This window comes from Acomys russatus, chromosome 11 (assembly GCF_903995435.1).
Source record: "Acomys russatus chromosome 11, mAcoRus1.1, whole genome shotgun sequence".
In the NCBI taxonomy this organism is placed as follows: domain Eukaryota; kingdom Metazoa; phylum Chordata; class Mammalia; order Rodentia; family Muridae; genus Acomys; species Acomys russatus.
In genome coordinates this window covers 61268506-61286180 of record NC_067147.1, presented here as the reverse complement: position 1 = coordinate 61286180, position 17675 = coordinate 61268506, and positions in this window count along the sequence as shown.

Here is a 17675-nt window from a genome sequence, read left to right as displayed (position 1 = left end):
AACGCGTCTAAGCCACCTGGCGTCCGTCTGTCCGTCCGTCCATCTGTCTGACCACAGTGGCCCACAGATCGCCTTCCACTTTCTCATTGGTGACATTTGTTTCTCTCCTATTTTATAGGAGTTTATAATTTTATTAATCTCTCCAAAGAACCATCTCTCCTTTAAATTCTTATTTTTTCTATTTGTCAATTTTCCTTTATAATGATGTCTGCTCTAATTTTTAAAAAATTTCTTTTTATCTTTTGTGCCTTCCTTAAGTTTAATTTACTTCCTTTTTTAACCCTCTAATGGTAAAAAGGCACACTACTAATTCTAAATGTTCCTCTACCAGAATAGACATTTATAGGAATTAATTTCTAAGGATTACTTTAATAAAATCCTGATCATTCTGTTATGTTCTTCACCTAATGTTATCAATTCCACTGCACTCTTGGGGTTTATGTCCTGAGGCAGACATGGAACGTCTTGTCGGGAACAGTGCCCATGGAAGAAATGCAGTGATGTGCGATTTAACATGCCCACAGGATGACAGATACTTAACTCCAGCGAAGGCACATGGCTGCGTGGTGGAATCTGACTGGAGAACAGACTGGAGAGGCCTGGAGGAAATGGGCAGAGAAAAGCATATTTACAAAAACAACCTCCAGCCCACTGTGCTGTTGATCAACTTTCATCCCAGCACCCAGGAGGCAAAGACGGGGTGGGGGTGGGGTGGGGGTGGGGATGGATCTCTGTGAGTCTGAGGCCAGCCTGGTCTGCACAGCGAGTTCCAGGACAGAACTACGCAGAGAGACTCTGTCCCCAAAACCTAACCTTCAATTCTGAGCGAGGTCATTATGGAAACGAGTCTGTGGCCGTCCACACAGGTGCTCTGGATTCCGCCCTTGCTGTGGGGTCTGCTGAGGGGAAACTGGGCTGGAACCAGAGGGGAAGGTCTTGGGAGAGCATTAACCTAGGGAGTGAAGCAAAGGACCCAGTGTTGGAAACTCCGAGAATCATGAGTTTAAAGAGAAAAAGGAAGTGGGGAAAATTATTTCCAGAAACAAGAGTCATAAAACCAGAAGACACCGCTAGTGGAATGGCGCTGCGATGCACTGCACGAACACGAGAGGGCGACCTTGAGCTAAGAAGTCCAGGAAGCCTTCGCTGTTTTTGCCCTAACAACTTAACCATTCTGGTTTGTAACGGAAAATAGAGACAAATAGAACACCAAGCTCTAGATGTGATCACTCAGAGCCGCTACTAACTAGCACTAAGGACCAGATAAGAGCCCTGGCAGCAGCTCTTCACCGCTTGAAGGAAAATCCAAATTAAGAATTAGAAACTTAGCAATTAAATGGCGAGGAAACAGGAAGACACAGAATGATAACCAAAGTCAGGGGGAAAGAAAGCGACAAAAGTGTAAGTGAAAACTGTCACAAACGGTGAGGTGCAAATGTACCAAAACCACACTCCAGAGCGCTGCAAAGCGGCATCAAACAGTCAGGAAAATGTTCCTTGATTAGGCTTCAAGTACTGGGGACACTCCACTCCCTCGTGGTCACAAGCCTGACCCGGGAAGGCCAGCCCTCCTGCCACAGGGTGACAGCCCAGCCAGGTCTCACCCTTCTCATCCTGGGCGGGTGAAGGAGAGAGAAACATGTTTGTTGTTTAGATCACAAGTGGGGGATGAGCAGGTGATGTTTATCCCCTTAGAAGTCGAACCACCATGTGGGGGAGATTGGTTATTAACCAGCTGAAAAACATTCTTGAACACATTCTGAGAGGAGGTATAAATGTGAGCCAAAAACAGGAGGCAGGGCTTTTGGAGACTTGGAATAGTTTTGGCTGTTCATCGCTCCACTTCGAGATGCTCTGAGAAGGGGCTCCAGGCTCCGGCTGAGGTTCTGGGTTCTGGTTACTCCAGGTTCCAGCAGAAGAAATTTTGCTGATTACACCAGGAAAATCGCTTCTCGGAACTGATATCCTTCCGGTTTCATTGTTGTGTTCTTTAATCTTCTTTTCCTATTGTTTAGGTTAGTCGGGTTATAAGTGAGGTACTTTTGATTAATAAGTTCGTAATAAAGTATATTTGCTGAGAAAATGGAGCCTACAGGTGGGTGTGGTCCTGCTTTTAGTTAGGGTTTTATTTTTTGAGACAGGGTCTCTCTGTGTAGCCTTGGCTGTCCTGGACTCGCTTTGTAGACCAGACTGGCCTTGAACTCACAGCGATCCACCTGCCTCTGCCTCCCGAGTGCTGGGATTAAAGACGTGTGCCACCCTGCCTGGCCCTTAGTTAGGGTTATTATTACTGCAATAAAACACCATGCTCACGCTGTAAGGGCAAAATTAATGCCACATCCTACATGTAATTTATACTCTGTATTTAATACCATGTTCTGTATGAGAACTTGTCCTCCAGGGAACCTCACTTCTTCTTATGTTCTGGGAAACAGAACTGCCATAAACTAGACTTGCCAGCAGTCCCCAGCGACCCTGCTGGAACAATTACATACAATCAGCTCCCAATGGTCCTCTGAGATTAAAAAAAAAAATCCCCTCCAGACTCAGCCTCTACCCGACCTGCCTTAAAGTCGACATTCCTGTGACATACAACCCCTGCTTATGGTTTTTTCCTTACCTCCCTGTGACCCCAACCACCCCCTCCCCATTACAGCTTTCCCCTTATAAACCCCTACCCTTGAAGCTCTGGGTCACTCTCCTATCCTGCTCCATCAGGAAGGATTGTGACCTGAGGCTCTGAGCCCGTAATACAGGACCCTGTGTATGTTGCATCGGTATCGAGTCCTGGTGGTTATTTCGGGGGTCCCGTGATCTCCAGAGCCATGGAGGGTGCTGTTTACTGGCTTGCCTCCCACAGCTTGCTCAGCCTGCTTTCTTTTTTAAAAATATTTATTTATTGTATCTTTATCTGTGCTTTTATCTGCAGAAGAGGGCATCAGATCGCATTATAGATGTGCCATGTGGTTGCTGGGACTTGAACTCAGGACCTCTGGAAGAGCAGGTGGTGCTCTTAACCACTGAGCCATTTCTCCAGCCCCCTCAGCCTGCTTTCTTATCGAACCCAGGACCACCAGCCAGGGATGGCCCCACTCACAATGAGCTGGGCTCTCCCCCATCCAGCACTAAGTCAGAAATTGCTCTACAGCCAGATCTTATGGAGGTGTGTTCTCAGCTGAGATTCCCTCCTCTCAGATGACGCCAGCCCGTGTCAAGGTAACACAAAGTTACCTAGCACGGGAATCAAACCCCAGGCCTTGTGCATGCTCTAGCTCGGCAAGGACCGTAAAGCTCAGCCACATTCACAGCTTGAGGGATGAGGGGAAAGAAACAAAGACCAGCAAAACAACAGCCCAGCAGTGTGGCGCACACCTTTAGTCCCAGCACTTGGGAGGCAGAGGTAGGCAGATCTCTGAGTTTGAAGCCAGCATGGTCTACAGAGCAAGTTTCAGGACAGTCAGGACTACACAGAAAAGCCCTGTCTTGAGGAGAAAACAACAACACCACAAAGTTGTGAGGTTAAACAGATTTTATAATTTCATGGGAAGACAGAAGGGACGAGGCAGAGAGAAGACCCTGAGCAGAGGCTGTGGAAGGCAGAGGGGGGGGGCAGTGCCCACCTCTGAGGCGCTGTCCCCTCACTGCCACAGGGTCAGAGCCTCACATCCTGCTTGGTCTTTCTTGTCATGTCAAACTGTGACATAATACATTGCCCCGTGACAGTCCCAGGACAGCTACAGCTTGGAGTGTGGAGTGAACCACACACCAGCAGGTGGCCACAGTGTGCTCTGGTCAGGGTGGGTCTGCTGCCCGGTTCACAGGTCTGGACTGGGGAAGGCCAGTGTTCCTGTCTGGTAGGTGGCAGCCTGGTGACAGCTCCGTGGGGTTCTAGTGGGCGGCACCGAGCACCTGAGTGGTGGTTTTGGCTGCTGGAGAAGCCAAGAGGCCTGAGATGTGATGAGACGGAGGAGCTTGAGTCCGCTTTAGCGTGACAGCACTGAGCAAAGTCACACGCTTAAAACAAGCCGAAGCTTGAGAAAGGGCTGAAGAGATGGTCAAGGACAGCGGTTCCCGCAGAGAACCTGCGTTCACGCCCCAGGTCCACACGGTGGCCCACAGACATCTGTCACTCCAGTCCCAGGAGATCGGTCACCCTCTTCTGGGTTCCTCAGGCATCAGGCACACACATGGTGCACAAGCACACGTGCAGCCAAACATTCATACATGCGAGATAATAAATAATTCTAACAAAACAACCCGATAAAAACGAACCTCTCGCAGCTGTCACTTGGTGACTCCTTTTCCACATCCAGTTTTTGTAATTCTTGCCAATTGTATTCTCGATACTTTAGCAAACATGTTAGTTTATCATTTATATTTAAAAATTGTCAGGATACATGTATACAATTTAAAAATTAATAGATATGTGTTTTAATAAAAACAGCCCTTTCTACATTTAGTGTTAAGAAAATATGTCCACACCCCTCTTCTACTGGGTAATGTTTACATGAATGGACCCTGAATTACATCAAATGTTTTCGTTGGGGATATTTACGGACTGATGAATTTGTAAGGATTCAAATCACACAAAGTTTTCTGTGATATTTACTTTTTGTCAACAATACAAATTGAAGTCGCCTGGGAAGAGGAAAACTCTACTGAGGAACCGCCTCCATCAGAGAGGCCTGCTGGCAAGTCTGTGGGGCTTTTCTTGATTAATGATTGATGGAAGAGGGCCCCGCCCATTGTGGGTGGAGCCACCCAGAGCAGGTGGTTCTATAGGACAACAGGCTGAGCAAGGCAGGAGGAGCAAGCCAGTGAGCAGCACTCACCCATGGCCTCTGCATCTGCTCCTGCCTTCAGGGTCCGGCCTCGAGCTCCGGCCTCCAGGCTCCGCGATCCTGCCGTGGCTTCCTTCATGATGGACCCTTTCCTTCCCAAGCTGGTTTTGGCCAGAATTTTAGCACAGCAGCAGAAAGCAAGCTAGGATATTTATTTGCTGACAAAAATGAAATTAAATTAGAATTTAATGCAAAAGAGATCACCAAAGATTCATAAGGGAAAAACTGAAATTCTTTTGAATAAGGCACAGGAGAAATCAGTACAAGTATTTAAAAGTGGTGGCTCACACCTTTAATCCCAGCACTCGGGAGGCAGAGGCAGGCGGATCTCTGAGTTCGAGGCCAGCCTGGTCTACAGAGTGAGTTCCAGGACAGCTAGGGCTCCACAGAGAAACCGTGTCCTCACCACCCCTCCAAAAGTATTTTGTAATGGATGAAAAACACAACATCCTACAGTGTTTCCATCAACAGTAGGAGTGCTACACAGGCCAGAAATGAGGGTGGGCTCAGGTCAACTGTCTAGGATTTTATCTTAGGAAACTAGAACATAAATATTAGTTTTAGCCCAAATGAACAGAAGAAATGCATAACAAAACAGCATAAATCAGAGTTGTGGAATTCAGTGGAACCGTCACTGAGATTTGTGACCTCCAGCGAGACTGAGAGACAAGGCGTTAGACTGCCGGGTAGGCAGAGAGATAGCAGAGGGGCCGAGGCTAGGTTAAAAAGGCCGCGAATTCCTATGGTGGCCGGCTTCTTGAATTTATTCAGCAGTAAGTCTCGAAGGCTGAACATTCTAGATCTAGTTAGCAGAGGGAGGCTGGAAGCTGACACCTTCAAGGTTCAGGCTTGGAGAGAATTAGATTGTAAGGAGGCTAGAAGCTTCCAGACCAAGACCCAGGGGTAGTTAGAAACTCTTTGCGACTGACTGATAGATCACTATGAGATCTATAACGTCTATATATCATCGATATTCCGTATCTGTATCATATCTCTATCTAGACCTAAAGCATCCTGTGGGGAAATAAGTATCTACACACAGAAAACCTGAATCTATACCCCATCTCCTATAAAAACCCAAGACGGACCACAGCTGCCCAGGTTCCAGTGTGAAATGTCCCACACGGGAGCGCATGTTTGGACATGGGGTCACCAGCTGGAGGACATTGTTTTTGGGAGGTTGAGGAACCGTAGGGACAGTGGCCTATGGAACAGAAGCGGATGCCGACGGTGAACCTTGAAGGCGACATCCGCTTCCGGTTCCAGTCCACTTCCTGATCTGCGCAGGAGGCTGAAGCTGCTGCTGAGGAAACTGCCATATACACACACAGCGCGCCATGTCCCGCCCGCCATGGTGGACCCGGCGCCTCCTAACGGTGAGCAAGTTAGTCTTTCCATCCTTGGTTCTGCCAGGCGTTCCATCCTGGGGACATGAAAAGCACTGTGGTAGCTTAATCCACAACAGGGAAAGCTGAAACAACAAGAAGAAAGCACGAGAGCCCAGGGGCACATCCCGCGAGCCGTTAGGGGTGGTTGTGATTCAAGACGGGAAGTAGGCAGGAGACGGAGGGCGTGGTGCCCGGGCTCTCCATCGCGGCCCTCTGAGTCCGTGGAGAGCGGTGATAACGAAGCGGCCTGACTGCAGGAAAGAACTGGAGGCGAGAATCGTCGATGCTGGAGAGAACTCGGCGCCCCAGGGGCTGCAGAGGGATTGGCAGATCACAGCAGGGTGCGGGGAGCGGGTCACTGATGGAAGACAGCATCCTCCGATGACTTCAGGAGGAGAGGGTGGATCCGCGTGACAGAAAACAGAGGTTGGGGTTTTTGTTGCACGAGTGTGCAAACCATCCGAAGTGTGAACAGTGTGGAAACCGGGTACCAGCTCACCACCAATGAGCAAGTAGCCAACCTGCGTGAAGTGTCACAAGGGCGCGATGGTGTGGACAGTCGGCATACAGGAAGCAGCTGGTGAAGGGAGGGAATCCAAGTCTGAAGTCCACGAGTGTCCACAGTAGGGCACACTCACTTACACACACACACACACACACACACACAATAGTAAAACATGAATCTTAAAATGTTTTTTAATAGCTCCGTGCGTTGGCGCACGCCTTTAATCCCAGCACTTGGGAGGCAGAGGCAGGCGGATCGCTGAGTTCGAGGCCAGCCTGGTCTACAAAGAGAGTCCAGGACAGCCAAGGCTACACAGAGAAACTCTGTCTCGAAAAGAAACAAACAAACAAAAAACCAAAAAAAAAAAAAAAAAAGCAAAAACAAAAACAAAAAAATTCCCCAAAAATGTTTCTCAATATTCTTGGGATTTTGGTTGTTTCTTTGAATGTTAGAATAGGACACACCATCCCAGTAACTTCCTGGTAATTATAACTTGTTTTATGCCGCTTTCCCCTAAATGCACTCCTGTGCGTCCTGCGGGCCTTCTTGGTGACTTAGTCTGCCGGAGACCGATGATGCTGCCTCACAGGCCCTTCTCGTTGGCTGGAGCAGAGACCAGCGTTTGTGAAGCCTATTTGTTGTCAGTGTCTTTCCTTCAGCTTTAGTGGTGAGTGTGAGGTTTAAATGTTCGAGTTTGGGGGAAGGGAAACCGCTGTGGGAAGTTCCCCGTGTGCAGGCCTCGAGTGTCCTGCTCGTGTGTCCACAAAACATCCCGGTTTCAAGGGGGACAAGGACGAGTGAAGGTTTGGGGGACACAAGCTACTGTTAAGTCGCAATCAGGTCACGGTGGCCCAGCTCTAGCTATTGTAGAAGTAACCAGTGTCCCCACCTTAATGTGCCTCCAGGAGGAAAGTCGGTGGGACGGGCTGACTCAGAGTCGCCCGCGTGAGCGTTCCTGGTTTAGTGCTAATCAGTGAACAGAAAGTGACCCGTAGTGAGCAGCTTCTGAGTCCGCAGTATTCCCTGGCTGGCTGGTTAGCTCAGGGTTGGGGTGGGAAGAGATCAGGGACAGGGGAAGCAGCTGGAGCCTCCGTGACCCCAAGGAGTCTAGGGGGGGCATGTAGAATTCAAGAGAAAACTGATTTTCTGTCCAGTCCTTTACTAAAACATTACAAACAAAACCCAAAATCAAACTTGGCTTCTTTCTGTCATGTGCTGTTGGAACTGGGACCCTGTTCCCAAGTCCACGAGTGTCCTTTTGTGTCAGACACATGAGCAGGTGCGTTACCAGGCCCCGCGGTGTCTCACGTTGCTGTCTCTCATCTATGCTGTTTTTTCTGCTTTTACTGTGGGGAGGGAGCCTCTTGCCAGCTGCCTTGCTGTCCACTTAGAAATAGTGACTCACCAAGTGATGGCACTGATCCTCTGAGACGGCATTACGACCATCACCAGTCACATTTAGGGATGAGATGTCAGGTGTCGTGGTGCACGGGAGGCAGAGGCAGGTAGATCTCTGTGAGTTCAAGGCCAGCCTGGTCTACAAAGTGATTCCAGGACAGCCAAGGCTACACAGAGAAACCCTGTCTCGAAAAACCAACCCTCCCCCCAAAACAATCAAACAAAAACAACCCAAAAAACCCAACCAAACAAACAACACGCCCCCCCAAAAAAACCAAACAAACACATTTAGCGATGAAGAAGCAGGTAAGGGTGGGCTAAAGAACCTGTTCCAAGTCACATTGGATGGCTCAGAGTCCTCATCGTGCCTGGTGTCTGCTTGAGCAGCCACCTAACAGGTAAAATCAAATACATGGGAAGTGAGCATGAGAGGCAGGCATGGCTGCCAGTGTCACAGTGACAGCTCTACAGGCATGGCTGCCAGTGTCACAGTGACAGCTCTACAGGCATGGCTGCCAGTGTCACAGTGACAGCTCTACAGGCATGGCTGCCAGTGTCACAGTGACAGCTCTACAGGCATGGCTGCCAGTCTCACAGTGACAGCTCTACAGGCATGGCTGCCAGTGTCACAGTGACAGCTCTACAGGCATGGCTGCCAGTGTCACAGTGACAGCTCTACAGGCATGGCTGCCAGCGTCACAGTGACAGCTCTACAGGCATGGCTGCCAATATCACAGTGACAGCTCTACAGGCATGGCTGCCGATGTCACAGTGACAGCTCTACAGGCATGGCTGCCAGTGTCACAGTGACAGCTCTACAGGCATGGCTGCCAGTGTCACAAGGACAGCTCTACAGGCATGGCTGCCAGTGTCACAGTGACTGCTCTACATGCATGGCTGCCAGTGTCACAGTGACAGCTCTACAGGCATGGCTGCCAATTTTCACAGTGACAGCTCTACAGGCATGGCTGCCAGTGTCACAGTGACAGCTCTACAGGCATGCCTGCCAATGTCACAGTGACAGCTCTACAGGCATGGCTGCCAATGTCACAGTGACAACTCTACAGGCATGGCTGCCAATGTCACAGTGACAGCTCTACAGGCATGGCTGCCAGTGTCACAGTGACAGCTCTACAGGCATGGCTGCCAGTGTCACAAGGACAGCTCTACAGGCATGGCTGCCAGTGTCACAGTGACTGCTCTACATGCATGGCTGCCAGTGTCACAGTGACAGCTCTACAGGCATGGCTGCCAATTTTCACAGTGACAGCTCTACAGGCATGGCTGCCAGTGTCACAAGGACAGCTCTACAGGCATGGCTGCCAGTGTCACAGTGACTGCTCTACATGCATGGCTGCCAGTGTCACAGTGACAGCTCTACAGGCATGGCTGCCAATTTTCACAGTGACAGCTCTACAGGCATGGCTGCCAGTGTCACAGTGACAGCTCTACAGGCATGCCTGCCAATTTTCACAGTGACAGCTCTACAGGCATGGCTGCCAATGTCACAGTGACAACTCTACAGGCATGGCTGCCAATGTCACAGTGACAGCTCTACAGGCATGCCTGCCAATGTCACAGTGACAGCTCTACAGGCATGGCTGCCAATGTCACAGTGACAACTCTACAGGCATGGCTGCCAATGTCACAGTGACAGCTCTACAGGCATGGCTGCCAATGTCACAGTGACAGCTCTACAGGCATGGCTGCCAATGTCACAGTGACAGCTCTACAGGCATGGCTGCCAATGTCACAGTGACAACTCTACAGGCATGGCTGCCAATGTCACAGTGACAGCTCTACAGGCATGGCTGCCAGTGTCACAGCGACAGCTCTACAGGCATGGCTGCCAGTGTCACAGTGACAGCTCTACAGGCATGGCTGCCAGTGTCACAGCGACAGCTCTACAGGCATAGCTGCCAGTGTCACAGTGACAGCTCTACAGGCATGGCTGCCAGTGTCACAGTGACAGCTCTACAGGCATGGCTGCCGATGTCACAGCGACAGCTCTACAGGCATGGCTGCCGATGTGCACAGTGAGAACACTACAGGTTGGGAATCTTGCATATTCAATTTTCTTATCAATTATATTTTATTATGGACTTCCTAACAGAGCGTACCTCACTTACAACCCGACTAACCCAAACAACAAGAAAAGGATATTAAAGGCTAGAATAATGAAACCTTCAGGATCTCCTGTGGAGGAATGCTGAGTGAATGTATCAACCATCAATAATGCGCTGTTTAGCCAATCTGCTGGCAGAAGGACAGGAAGTGGAAGGCGGGACTTCCTGGAGGGGAGGAGAAAAGTTTGAAGAGAAGGGGGGGAGTTTTTGGGAGGACGGTGGGAACTGGACCGGGACCGGCCCAGGGGTCATAGTGGCAAGTACTTGGAATATATCTATGTTATAAGGTTTAGAGTAGTTTGTTTAGTTTACGAGCAGATTGAATCAGTTCAGACTCTGCCTGGCAAAGTGCCAGCAGCTTTAAAGTACGTTTTAGTTTCTCTGTGGCAGCTATTTGCTTTGTAGGCCGAACAGATACAAAATACTGTAACAATCTCAGTTACGAGGAATGATTCTCCTGGCGTAGTCAGCAGGCCCTCAGCAAACCCACAATTCAACCAAGGCGGCTGCTGGAGCCTGGAACAGCAGCCGAGGCCCAGAGTCTCAACTGGAGCCCAAAGTCTTGAACCCTTCTCTGGAGCAGTTTTCTCTAGGAAGGTCTTTCAAAGTGCAGGGATGAACAGCCAAACAATCCCAAGTCCTCTCTTTCCTCTTGATTTGGGCTCATGTATGTATATATATATCCTTGCAGAGTCTCTACTAGGATGTTTTCAGCTGGCAACATCCAAGCTCCACCATGAAGTGGTTCAAATCCTGCTCTCTCCCTAGTCTGTTCCCCATCCCACACTTGAGATCAACACAAAAAACATGATTATCTCTCACATAGAATCTGAAGCCACACTCTGTGGGGGAGATTGGTTGTTAACCAGCTGAAAACATCCTTGAACAAATTCTGAGAGGAGATACAAATGTGAGCCAAAAACAAGAGGCAGGGCCTTTGGAGACTTGGGATAGTTTTGGCTGTTCATCGCTCTACTTCGAGATGCTCCTAGAGAGAACTGCTTGAGGGAAGGGTTTGGGGCTCCGGCTCCTGCTGAGGTTCTGGGTTCTGGTTGTTCCAGGTTCCAGCAGAAGAAATCCTGCTGACTACGCCAGGAGAATCGTTCCTCGGAACTGATATCCTTATGGTTTCATTACTGTGTTCTTTAATCTCCTTTTCCTGTTTTTTAGGTTAGTTGGGTTATAAGTGAGGTACTCTTGGACAATAAGTTGGTAATAAAATGTAATTGTTAAGAAAATTGATCCTACAGCCAGTATATATGGTCATCAGAACCAGTCTATACAGTCATCAGAGTCAGTCCATATGGTCATCAGAGTCACTCTATATGGTCATCAGAGTCAATCTATATGGTCATCAGAGTCAGTCCATATCAGAGTCAGTCTGTATGATAATCAGTCAGTCCATATAGTCATCAGAATCCATATGGTCATCAGAGTCAGTCCATATCAGAGTCCGTCTATATGATAAGCAGAGTCAGTCCATACAGTCATCAGAGTCAGTCTATATGGTCATCAGAGTCAGTCTATATGGTCATCAGAGTCAGTCTATATGGTCATCAGAGTCAATCTATATGGTCATCAGAGTCAATCTATATAGTCACCAGAGTCAGTCTATATTGTCATCAGAGTCAGTCTATAAGGTGGAAAGCCTGCTTGGCTCCCAGTTCAGATGTTTTATCCCATGGTCTTTTGTCCCATTCCTTTGTGTTGTATGAGGCAGATAATCACATGGGACACAGAGGTAGAGCTGCTCACTTCATGATAGTCTGGAGGGAAGGAAAGAGGAAGTGGCCAGCACCTCTGTGTCCCCAACACACCCAGGGGGTGACTGATTCCCTTCTAGGCGCCACCTCCTAATGGCCCTGTCTTCTTTCTTAATGCCCTGGTGGGAACCACAGCTTTGACATGTGGGGTTTGTAGCCAGTTCAAGATCAAAGCCGTAAAGCAGAAAGTGGTGTATGCACAGGTTGGCAAAGACCGCAGGCATGTTACAAACCGCTCTGCTTCCCGCCAGCGGCCTGTGGCGGGCGCTCCTCCTGTAAGTAAAGTTGAATCTTCTGAAGTTGAAATGGCTTTCTCTGCACTAACTCTGGTGCCCTTATGACTCTTCTTTGCATTTTCTAAAATGCTACTTAAAGAGAGAAACATGCGTTATAATAAAATACATTTCCTATTTATAATGAAAGTTAATGTAACTCATTGCTCAAGAGTGGGATAGTGAAAATATGTAAATTACTCTGGGGCAGCTGCTTATATACATTTTATTAGGGAGAACTCAGGAGCACCCGTACTGTCCTATCAACACAGCATACGACACCATACGACACGATACTGTAATGCACTGTACTATACAGTAATGCACTGTACTATACAGTAATGCACTGTACTATACAGTGATGCACTGCACTATACAGTAATGCACTGTACTATACAGTAATGCGCTGTACTATACTGTAATGCGCTGTACTATACTGTAATGCGCTGTACTATACAGTAATGCACTGCACTATACAGTAATGCGCTGTACTATACAGTAATGCACTGTACTATACAGTGATGCACTGTACTATACAGTAATGCACTGTACTATACAGTGATGCACTGCACTATACAGTAATGCACTGTACTATACAGTAATGCACTGTACTATACAGTGATGCACTGCACTATACAGTAATGCACTGTACTATACAGTAATGCACTGTACTATACAGTGATGCACTGCACTATACAGTAATGCGCTGTACTATACAGTAATGCGCTGTACTATACAGTGATGCGCTGCACTATACAGTGATGCGCTGCACTATACAGTAATGCACTGTACTATACAGTGATGCACTGCACTATACAGTGATGCGCTGCACTATACAGTGATGCGCTGTACTATACAGTGATGCACTGCACTATACAGTAATGCACTGCACTATACAGTGATGCGCTGTACTATACAGTGATGCGCTGTACTATACAGTGATGCGCTGCACTATACAGTGATGCGCTGCACTATACAGTAATGCGCTGTACTATACTGTAATGCGCTGTACTATACTGTAATGCGCTGTACTATACAGTAATGCGCTGCACTATACAGTAATGCGCTGTACTATACAGTAATGCGCTGTACTATACAGTAATGCACTGTACTATACAGTGATGCACTGCACTATACAGTGATGCACTGTACTATACAGTGATGCACTGCACTATACAGTGATGCACTGTACTATACAGTAATGCGCTGTACTATACAGTGATGCGCTGTACTATACTGTAATGCACTGTACTATACTGTAATGCACTGCACTATACAGTGATGCGCTGCACTATACAGTGATGCGCTGTACTATACAGTGATGCGCTGCACTATACAGTGATGCGCTGCACTATACAGTGATGCGCTGCACTATACAGTGATGCGCTGCACTATACAGTGATGCACTGCACTATACAGTAATGCGGTGTACTATACAGTGATGCGCTGCACTATACAGTGATGCGCTGTACTATACAGTGATGCGCTGTACTATACAGTGATGCGCTGTACTATACAGTGATGCGCTGTAACTATACAGTGATGCGCTGCACTATACAGTGATGCGCTGTACTATACAGTGATGCGCTGCACTATACAGTGATGCGCTGTACTATACAGTGATGCGCGTTACTATACAGTAATGCGCTGTACTATACAGTGATCGCTGCACTATACAGTGATGCGCTGTACTATACAGTGATGCGCTGTACTATACAGTGATGCGCTGTACTATACAGTGATGCGCTGCTATAGACAGTGATGCGCTGTACTATACAGTGATGCGCTGTACTATACAGTGATGCGCTGTACTATAACAGTGATGCGCTGTACTATACCGTAATGCGCTGCACTATACAGTATGCGCTGCACTATACAGTGATGCGCTGCACTATACAGTGATGCGCTGCTATACAGTGATGCGCTGTACTATACAGTGATGCGCTGCACTATACAGTGATGCGCTGCACTATACAGTGATGCGCTGCACTATACAGTGATGCGCTGCACTATACAGTGATGCGCTGCACTATACAGTGATGCGCTGCACTATACAGTGATGCGCTGTACTATACAGTGATGCGCTGCACTATACAGTGATGCGCTGTACTATACAGTGATGCGCTGTACTATACAGTGATGCGCTGTACTATACAGTGATGCGCTGCACTATACTGTAATGCGCTGCACTATACAGTGATGCGCTGCACTATACAGTGATGCGCTGTACTATACAGTGATGCGCTGTACTATACAGTGATGCGCTGTACTATACAGTGATGCGCTGTACTATACAGTGATGCGCTGTACTATACAGTAATGCGCTGCACTATACAGTGATGCGCTGCACTATACAGTGATGCGCTGCACTATACAGTGATGCGCTGTACTATACAGTGATGCGCTGTACTATACAGTGATGCGCTGTACTATACAGTGATGCGCTGTACTATACAGTGATGCGCTGTACTATACCGTGATGCGCTGTACTACGTGATGCGCTGGTGATGCGCTGTACTATACAGTGATGCGCTGTACTATACAGTGATGCGCTGTACTATACAGTAATGCGCTGTACTATACAGTGATGCGCTGCACTATACAGTGATGCGCTGTACTATACAGTGATGCGCTGTACTATACAGTGATGCGCTGTACTATACAGTGATGCGCTGTACTATACAGTGATGCGCTGTACTATACAGTGATGCGCTGTACTATACAGTGATGCGCTGCACTATACAGTGATGCGCTGCACTATACAGTGATGCGCTGCACTATACAGTGATGCGCTGTACTATACAGTGATGCGCTGTACTATACAGTGATGCGCTGCACTATACAGTGATGCGCTGCACTATACAGTGATGCGCTGCACTATACAGTGATGCGCTGTACTATACAGTGATGCGCTGCACTATACAGTGATGCGCTGCACTATACAGTGATGCGCTGCACTATACAGTGATGCGCTGCACTATACAGTGATGCGCTGCACTATACAGTGATGCGCTGTACTATACAGTGATGCGCTGCACTATACAGTGATGCGCTGCACTATACAGTGATGCGCTGCACTATACAGTGATGCGCTGTACTATACAGTGATGCGCTGCACTATACAGTGATGCGCTGCACTATACAGTGATGCGCTGTACTATACAGTGATGCGCTGTACTATACAGTGATGCGCTGTACTATACAGTGATGCGCTGTACTATACAGTGATGCACTGTACTATACCGCACGGCACAACACTATACTGTACTGTACTGCACTATACTGCACTGTACTGCACTGCACCGTACCATACAACACAATACCATCCTATACTATACTGTAATGCACTGTACTATACTGTAATGCACTGTACTATACCGCACGGCACCACACTATACTGTACTGTACTGCACTGTACCATACTATACTGCACTGTACCATACTGTACCATACTGTAGTGTTGTCAGCAGCTGCGGGTGAGAGGGTCCTGGGCAACCCTTTTGCTGACACATTGATTACTGGTGTCACACTTAACTCCACTGATCTGAGGGATGCTGGCTGAGGAGAGGGTTTCTTCCTGAGCTCCCTGGAAGGCGTCCACGTCTCTCTCTCTCTCTTTTTTTTTTTTTTATTTTTATTTTGCTTTGTTTTTCTTTTCTTTTTTTTTTAAGATTTATTTATTTTATTTATTGCATATGAGTGCTTTATCTGCAGAAGAGGGCATCAGATTACATTATAGATGGTTGTGAACTCAGGACCTCTGGAAGAGCAGGCGGCGCTCTTAACCACTGAGCCATCTCTCCTGCCCTGCGTCCACATCTCTTTTCCTCTACACTATGGAACTGACGATGTCCCCGGTGAACTTTGGCCACTTTTAATGGAGTTTGTCTTCTGCAGCCAGGTGGGGTCCACACAGCCCTCAGTCTAAGTGCTCTGTCCCCCATCCCCCGCCCCAGGACCACAGCTTGACTCAGGGAGGGCTCCGTGGGATGTGGTGTTGGGATTCCCCTCCTTTCAAGCCAGCACAGTAGTGGGTGGCGTTCCTGTGTGACACAGGAGTGACATGGGCCCTGCAGAGGACTCCAGAGAAGGCTGGGCTAGGTGGAAGGAGCTGGCAGAAGCCCAAGGCCCTGGCTTGCCAATGTGATTTTAGCCAATCAGAAAAAAGGCTCCTGATGACAGCTTTGTTGCTAGGTGAAAAGCCTGTGTGAAGAGGCCTGGGAGAGCTGGGAATCCCCTGTGTGACTCAGGCCTCCCTTCACAGTTCCAGGACGCAGCCCAGGACACAGCCCTGGACACAGCCCTGGACACAGCCCAGGACAGAGCTTTCCCCTTAGGGGAGGAGCAGGGGAGGCAGAGACCTCTGCTTATTGTGTGGAGGGCTGAGGTGGGGGCTGAGGGCACCAAGAACATCCATCACCAAGGTCCCTGAACGGCCAAGTTTGTTTGCTAACCCAGTCCACACCTGAGTTTGTTGTTTCTCCTTTATGCTCCCTGCGTAGGCTGAGGAGATCTGTGTCCATGCTGGTGGGAGCCCAGGGCATCCCTCTCTGGTTCTCTGCATCAGTGCCTGCAGGGTGGACCCCAGCAACGCTGCAGGTCACCTGCCAGAGCCCTCAAAGGACAGGACATTCTGATGCCCCGTCTCTCCCCTTCCTCCTTTCCCTGGTCAGCTCTGCTTTTAGGTCCTGCTCCCCCCCCCCCCCCCCGTATAAGTAGGGTGTAAAACTGTGGTGGAACGGTTTAGTCCTTGGCGTTTGCCAGGCCCCGCTCCAGCTGAGGGATAATTAGTGGTGTGCACCTGAGGAGAGCCGTGCTGGAGGCACACTGACGACTCTGCTGCTCAGGCTGGCGTCCTGCAATAAGCCTGTGGACATTCCCTGAAGCCACTGTTTCACATCGTGGCCCTTTTATCCTTGACATGCCAGGCAGCTGCATCTGGAAGCTACAAGTGGTTATGGAGTTTTGTTTTGTTTTTTTTTTTCTCTGACATACATCAGTGGACCTATTTCATGATTGTGGAGGATTTAAACAGCAGGAGAATTCATAACAGAAAAGCTGGATTAATTAACTTCTCATCTATTTTCATTGGAATATCACGAATGCAGCAGACTTGTGCATAAGGAAGATGCATGAGGCAGCAGGGCTATTAGCCTGCTGTTCCCACCGTGCACACGCGGCAGTTCAACCTTTTCATTATGACCCACATCACACGACTCCTCGGTGTGTGCGCATCAAAATGTAGGTGCACAGTGCACAGAGCGCGGCTGACATTTTACAAAGGGAGTCCAGGGTTAGAAAGAGGCTCAGCGACTCCCTAAGGACTCTGTCGTCTCACCTGAGGCCCCTCAGCATGCCAGACATAACATGAGACAGTCTCTC